The following is an 8095-nucleotide window of genomic DNA, read 5'->3' as shown; positions in this document are numbered from 1 at the left end:
TATCTGGAAGAAACTTTATCAATAGCAACATCCGTCAACGACTCACTTATAAAATGACAAAAAAAAAAATCAGCTTGGGCTGTGCATTTATGCGAAAGTAACAGTGTGCTTAACTTTCGAAGTGGATTTGTTTGCAAAAGAGACGTTTCTCGAGTATTATCATCATCGATTTCTTTGGCGAGTTTTAGGGTGTCTCATCTTAAAATGATACAGCATTTTTGCACGTCATGCTGTGCATGCGCTACTATAAGACCAAAGTACCGGGTTTTTGAAGAAAAAAGAAACATATATTTTTTCCCAAACTAAAATACGCATTATCGAAGGCTCGGTCACCGACAAAATGTATCGTTAGCGGATGGAACGAGATGCGAAAGCTTCGGGACTTCGCCACCAAAACACTAAAACGTAGATTATAAAGTCCACACTCGACTGCATCTCGCGTCTTACTTTTCTTTTTTAAAGGGCGGCTTTTTTATTTGAGTTTTGAACCAGATTTCACGTCTGGGCATAAATGCAAACCAAAAAAAGTGAAGGTAAGGTTCTGACGCTACTAATTAAGTATCGGACGGGATTAACCATTCGCTCGAGCAAAACTATGAACTAAAGCAAAGAGCTTCAAACATATAGAACATACAAAATACTAAACAGGCACTCAGGCCGAGAAAGTATATAACTTCTTCAAAACGTCTTGCACTATGAACTACGGCAAGGAAGGTCGACTCCCGGGTCAAAGGTTCAGCTCAAGTATAAACACTGTTCTACAGTACCCCACCGCAATATACTTTGTTAAAAAACAATGAAAACATAGGAAGCACGTTTTGCTGCTTCTTTCTGCAACTCGTTTTATTTTTTTTTCCTCTCTTCGGACACTTTGAACTTTATTTAGATTCGAAAGTTTTTGTATTTCGCAAACCAACCCGGTGAAAGACGTTATGAAGCTAGAACTCGCTTGAGAAAAACGGACGTATCGTAGATTACAACGGGGACCCCATATTGCCGTCCGAGGGAGATGATGATGAATATACGTGACCCCAATAAACAAGTGGATTGCGTTCTGAGCCTATATACTTTATTTTCCATAAATAGCAAACGCCTGCTCTATGATCCTTGATATGCCGGTCAGATTGATCACTTCATAAATGGTACTGCGGAAATTTATATTCGCCCTCACCATTCCTCCACCGGAAGTTCTCTATGCTCGAGGAAATAGAGCGAGTAAACTTTGAAACCCGGAAACTTTTTGACGCATTGTTAGATGGGGGCTTTAACTACGTTTGTATTTATTTGTTGTTTTGTCCTATAATATATTTATATATTTAAATTAGGATGCTGTCAGTTCAAACTTGACTAGAAGTTTCACGAAACAAAAATAATAAAGCGGTAGTATTTTTTAAATGTTTTACTTTTGCACGTGTGACTAGCAAGAGAAATACTTCGGAGGAAAAAGACAAAGAAATAGTGAGAGGTAGGTTGGATAAGAGAGAGAGAGAGAGACGAAGAGGCGACGACGGTCATGGCAAATTATCTGTTCTTGGGTAATACTATATCGTCCTTCGCGATGTTACGTAGCCTGCCGCGCAGCATCTGGACACTACGAACGGCTACAAAGCACGGGATGTACCGCTTTTTGCGACCTCTTCTTCTGAACGTGTTTGCGTTTGCTTATTTAATTTTGCTTATTTAACTGAGCGCAATATGAGTGCAATAAGCGTTGGCTTATTTAACTGAGTGCAATATAACTTCGGTTTCGCTGTAAACTAAGCTATTGAAAACAGAAGCGGATTGCGTGTAGTGAAGAGGGTTCTTTTGAACAGAAATACAAATCCCTTCCCTTTGTTAAACCTGCTGGTTCGTTTCGTTCTAGCAAGAAAGTAGATGGTGAACGAGGCAAAGCCCGACTCATTATCTGCTCAAAACTAAAAAAAACAAAAACAAAATGAAAACACGACGCCTTATTTTCGGCGCGCATCATCCACCGAAGCGAATACAGGAAACCTTTCACGTTTCTTTCCTCCATTCTGGTATGTTAAAATGCGCCAAACCCGAGACACAATGTTTCTTTTCGTGCGGGAGTATATGTTCGGATGTTAGCGTAAGCTTATCAAGGTACGCATTAATTAAAGTCTTGCACGGAAGTTGGCATTGAAAAGGTTAAGATGTTACAGCGAAGTGTACGATGTTCACTACGCGAAAGTTTTCTTTTCTTCTGAATCAAAGGATTATTACTAAGACTACTATACTTCGTTTCAACTTCGGTCCGAGTGCGGCCGATGTTATGAGCCGAAGGGCCAATCAAACAGCGCAAAAAGCGCAACGTCATGGCGTGTTCTCTGCGCTTGATAGGGCTATCCGGCGGAGGAGCACGCACAGAGAGACGGCGGATACCGGCTGGTCCTATCAACTGCAGAGAGCACGCCGTGACGTTGTGATTTTTTGGATGTTTGATTGACCCTTTGGCTCATAACATCGGCCGCGTTCGGACCAAGGCTGAAACCAAGTATAGTATGGTGGAAAGTAGTCATTTGGAGAACTAGCCTAAGGAGTAAAGTTTGCTGCCTGCTAATACACCTTAGAAGTTATCTAAGAAGAAGTGGTCATGTCGTGTTTGCGCTGATATTTTCGCTTAGTGTGCACATGTTACTCTAAATGGTTTTATTTCGTGTGAGAGGGCGAAGCGACATGTTTGTACTTTTGCCTGCAACAACAAGAATGGCGGGAACGTTGTTTAAGAAACAGTTATCTTTTTTTTTTTCTAATTCGCATTTTAAGGATTTTGTGTCTTACTAATCAGACATATAGAAATTGCGAATATTCTATAGTTGATTTTTATTTATTTATTTATTTACTTCATGAAGAATAAAAGGAAGGTAAAGCAGAAGTGCAAGGACATATACGAAATGAAAAAGAAGACTAACCAAAACAAAAGAAAGCTACAATTATTTTTTACTTCAAAATTAAGAAGTTACAGATAGCCTTAGACACGAAAAACAATTTTTTAAGAGAACGAGGAATGGAGCTATCAGGCCACAAAATCGGCATTTATACCATTTACCAAAAAAAAAAAAAAAAAAAGCTTCCTGTTTTAAAACTTAATGTAAATTGAGACTCAATTCAGCGAGTTCAATCATACAAATTTCTTGGCGTCCTACTGGATCAATCCCTGACTCGGTCCAAACATATAGATATGCTGGAGGGGAGATTTAATAGTGTAATTAATGTTTCTTTATGTATCGCGGGTGCAAAATGGGGAGCCTCAATAGATTCAATGCTCTCATTCCACACAGCGCTAGTGCGACAAGCAATTGCTATTCTATACCTGTGTTACAGGGGCTTTCCAACGCATCAGAAGCTCGCCTTACTTATATACTTGCAAGCAGTCTAAGAGTATGCTTAGGTCTTCCGCGAGCAACATCCAATGCGCTTGTACTCGCTACAGCCAAAGAACCACCAGTAACTATCCTAAGAATCCTGGAAGTGTGTCGTACTTTTTTTATACTTTTTGCGAGGCCCCTTTTTAATAAAATTCTTTTTCGCAAAGGGACGAACTTTCTTCGAAGATTCAATTACGTGCCCCTGTTAATCTATGAACAAAAACACTGGGTTCAGGACATTCATAAGCCACCATGGACGCTACCTATACTAGACGTCTAAATGAACATTCCAGGCATAGAAACAAAAGCATCTTTCAATACACACGTTGTAAGGACATTGACTCTTGCACATCTGCAGCAAAAATACGACGACAACATCCACGTGTATACCGACGGATCAACCAAGGATGAAGGATAAACATCAGCACTTATGGTACCCTAGTTCAACCATTGGTCATCCTTTTGGTTGTCACATCATACTTCTTCAACTACCACATAATTGCATGCTTTACTCGCGGTTGCAATATACATCAAATATAGCTTGACAGCGAAATCCTGGGTTATATGTACGGAATCCAAGCCCGCACTACAATCCATTAATACCCTGAACACTTGCCACGAAAATATGTCTCTTGTGTACCGAAGTTGTGAAGAACTTGGGGAAGCAATAAGATTTGGACATACGGTACACCTTCAATGGGTTCCTGGACATAGCGGTATCTTAGGAAACACCCAAGCTGACCAACTGGCCACGGATGCATATACAAGCAACAACGTCCAGCTAACACCTTTTACAAAAAATGATGCCAAGCGGTACATTCGTTTTCTGAGAAAAATGATGTCCCCTGACACGTGGCTCAAGAGCATCTCGGAACAGAGCCTAGGTTTTCTAATTGATCCAGACCTTCGGTGTCCAGTCCATAATTACTTGAGCAGACCAATTGAAACACTAATTCATCGCCTACGACTAAATGTCGCGTACACCGGCAAATTTCTTTGCCGAATTCAGCAGGTGGAAACACCGATCTGCATGCGTGGCCACCCCGTGGAAGACGTCGGACACATAATAATGGACCGTCCAAGATACGACCAGTGGCGAACTCGATTACGAGTTCGCCACTGGTCGTATCTAAGCATACTCGACAATAGCCCTTTTTCGTTAGCCAAAGTTTTAGGTCCTTGGTCGGACTTAAAAAGCCAGAGGAGGGCATTAACTTTACTACGTGATTTTTTTACTGACACAAAGATAGTTGGCAGATATTAGGTATTATTCGAAGGTCAAAACACGCACAACGCGACCTTAAAAGATAACTGTTTTTTTATAGTAATTTTATTACTATGTTACAGTAATCTACTGTACAGAGAGGGCATGGAAGCACGCACACGATGCACATCGTCAATTTTTTTCTTCTAACCCTGCAGTTTTTGAGCGGGACGGCCTCCGGTCTCCAGCCTGGCTTCATGGGAGGGCACCTGTCTGGAACAAGGGATCCTACCGACCTGGATGGCATCTCTCCTTTCATCAACGTTTCCTGTACCACAAACAAAGACAAGCGCCAGGCAACCGAGGCAATCAACTTTTCCGTCATCAACCAGCTTCACCTCGGTCATTCCGGAACAGCCACATCGACACCCGCATCATCCCATTGGCCCAGGAGGCCGGCCTCGTCACCGTGGTTCGTCAGAGGGCATGGAAGCACGCACAGGATGCACATCGTCAACTTTTTTCTTCTAACCCTGCAGTTTTTGAGCGGGACGGCCTCCGGTCTCCGGCCTGGCTTCATGGGAGGGCACCTGTCTGGAGCAAGGGATCCTACCGACCTGGATGGCATCTCGCCTTTCATCAACGTTTCCTTTACCACAAACAAAGATAAGCGCCAGGCAACCGAGGCAATCAACTTTTCCGTCATCAACCAGCTTCACCTCGGTCATTCCGGAACAGCCACATCGACACCCGCATCATCGCATTGGCCCAGGAGGCCGGCCTCGTTACCGTGGATCGTCAGAGGTCATGGAAGCACGCACACGATGCACATCGTCAACTTTTTTTTTCTAACCCTGCAGTTTTTGAGCGGGACGGCCTCCGGTCTCCGGCCTGGCTCCATGGGAGGGCACCTGTCTGGAACAAGGGATCCTACCGACCTGGATGGCATCTCTCCTTTCATCAACGTTCACTGTACCACAAACAAAGACAAGCGCCAGGCAACCGAGGCAATCAACTTTTCCGTCATCAACCAGCTTCACCTCGGTCATTCCGGAACAGCCACATCGACACCCGCATCATTGCATTGGCCCAGGAGGCCGGCCTCGTCACCGTGGATCGTCAGAGGGCATGGAAGCACGCACACGATGCACATCGTCAACTTTTTTCTTCTAACCCTGTAGTTTTTGAGCGGGACGGCCTCCGGTCTCCGGCCTGGCTTCATGGGAAGGCACCTGTCTGGAACAAGGGATCCTACCGACCTGGATAGCATCTCTCCTTTCATCAACGTTTCCTGTACCAAAAACAAAGACAAGCGCCAGGCAACCGAGGCAATCAACTTTTCCGTCATCAACCAGCTTCACCTCGGTCATTCCGGAACAGCCACATCGACACCCGCATCATCGCATTAGCCCAGGAGGCCGGCTTCGTCACCGTGGATCGTCAGAGGGCATGAAAGCACGCACACGATGCACATGGTCAACTTCTTTCTTCTAACCCTGCAGTTTTTGAGCGAGACGGCCTCCGGTCTCCTGCCTGGCTTCATGGGAGGGCACTTGTGTGGAACAAGGGATCCTACCGACCTGGATGGCATCTCTCTTTCATCAACGTTTCCAGTACCCCAAACGAAGACAAGCGCCAGGCAACCAAGGCAATCAACTTTTCCGTCATCAAATATCTACACCTCGGTCATTCCGGAACAGCCACATCGACACCCGTATCATCGCATTGCCCCAGGAGGGCGGTCTCGTCACCGTAGATCGTCAGAGGGCATGGAAGCACGACACGATGCACATCGTCAACTTTTTTCTTCTAACCCTGCAGGTTAGTAGTCATGACGGTTTCTATTGTTTTATGTCTAATGACGTCTGTATAATAGTGCTTCCTTGCCCAGAAGCTTTGGTGAATTCGTTCAGAATGTTGTTGCTGCTGCATGGAGGTGATGTCGAGACTAACCCCGGATCGACTAATATTGAACTTTCTAAGCAGCTTGATCAAATGATGCGGGTGTTGAAGGATACAAATGCGCGAACTCAGAGAGTTGAGGAAGGACAAAATAGTATACTGAGCTCGATTAACGTACTAAAAACAAACCAACAACAGCTACAAGCCACGGTAACAAATATCGGTCAAAGGGTTTCTGCTATTGAATTGAAGTCGTCCTCAATCGATGAATTACACTGCGAGTTCGCTGGTGCCAGCCAATCTTTTCAGCGAATTCAAAAAGAAAATCATGCTTTGTGCAGTAGATTAGATGAGATTGAAGACCAGTCCCGCCGGGACAATCTTGTATTTCATGGTGTGGACGATTGCCTCGGTGGAACGTGGGCCCAGGCGGAAGAGAAGGTGGTTCGTTTACTTTCAGATTTAGCTTCTTGTATTCTTTCGCGTGAACAAATCATGCGTGCTCATCGCTTGGGGCCTTTTGTAGCAGGAAAGCGTCGTCCTATTTTAGTGAAGTTTCAGTCTTTTAAAACTAGAGAAAGTGTCCTGCAGGCCAAGTCAAAATTAAAAACCAGCCCTATTTCTGTTTCGGAAGATTTTAGCTTTTCATCTCCCTTAGCTCGGCGCAAACTACTGGAGTATGGAAAGAGCCAGGAAAACCAGTTTAAGCTAAGTTACAAGAAACTTTTTGTTAATAACAAGTGTTATGCGTACAATGAAATCGAAGACTGTATTTATGAAGTAGTCATGCCTCGTCACCAAGTTTCTTCCGCGACACCACTATCCGATTTGCAAACAGCGTCTACTTCTATGTCAACTTAACAATCAGCACGAGGCAGAAAAGTGGTTTGGCCTTTTTCAAGTGTTTCCGTTTTATTTACTAACATTCGCAGTCTAATCAGTAAACGCGATGAATTGTGCTCAGTTGCTGACTCATGTGACGCCGACGTCATTGCTCTCACAGAGACATGGCTTTATAGCAAAGTGTCTGATAACGAGCTGTTTCATTGTAAAAAACGTTTCAATACATTTCGCTGCGACAGGCGTGACAGAAGTGGCGGTGGTTTCTTGTTGGCGGTTGCTGACTCATTGGTTTCTCGCCGTGTCATTGTAGCCTGTGAACTGGAGATTGTTTGGGTTTGCGTTTCCTTTAAACATAAATAATAATGGGTGTATGTTATCGACCACCCACTAGCAATTGTTCATTTGTGAATTTGTTACATAATTGCATTAACCAAATAACCGTCCAATATCCAGAAGTGACAATCATATTAATGGGCGATTTCAATTACCCCAACACTATTTGGTCTACTGTATTTCCTGTTTCAACCCCCTTCTCATCTGAAGCTAACGAGTTTATTGAACTCTGTTCTGATTTTAACTTTTGTCAACTTGTCTCAGAGCCCACTAGGGTTACAAACTTTTGATCAAACATACTTGATCTCGTATTAACAACGCATCCGAGCGTCATATCATCACTAACATACCTGCCATGTCTCAGTGACCATTCTATTCTTCACTTTTCCTTAAATATCCCATTCGTAGCGCCTAAAATTCACATAAAATTAATCCGTGACTA

General features: G+C 43.6%; 1 pseudogene; it reads left to right on the top strand.

Moving 5' to 3' along the window:
- The first annotated feature begins 3243 nt into the window (after nt 1-3243).
- LOC115322943 lies at nt 3244-4635 on the top strand (annotated as a pseudogene).
- Nucleotides 4636-8095: the final 3460 nt, after the last annotated feature.

The sequence above is a fragment of the Ixodes scapularis genome, unplaced genomic scaffold (genome assembly GCF_016920785.2).
Source record: "Ixodes scapularis isolate PalLabHiFi unplaced genomic scaffold, ASM1692078v2 PGA_scaffold5__190_contigs__length_132052651, whole genome shotgun sequence".
In the NCBI taxonomy this organism is placed as follows: Eukaryota; Metazoa; Arthropoda; class Arachnida; order Ixodida; family Ixodidae; genus Ixodes; species Ixodes scapularis.
This window is presented reverse-complemented; position numbering and strand designations above follow the sequence as displayed.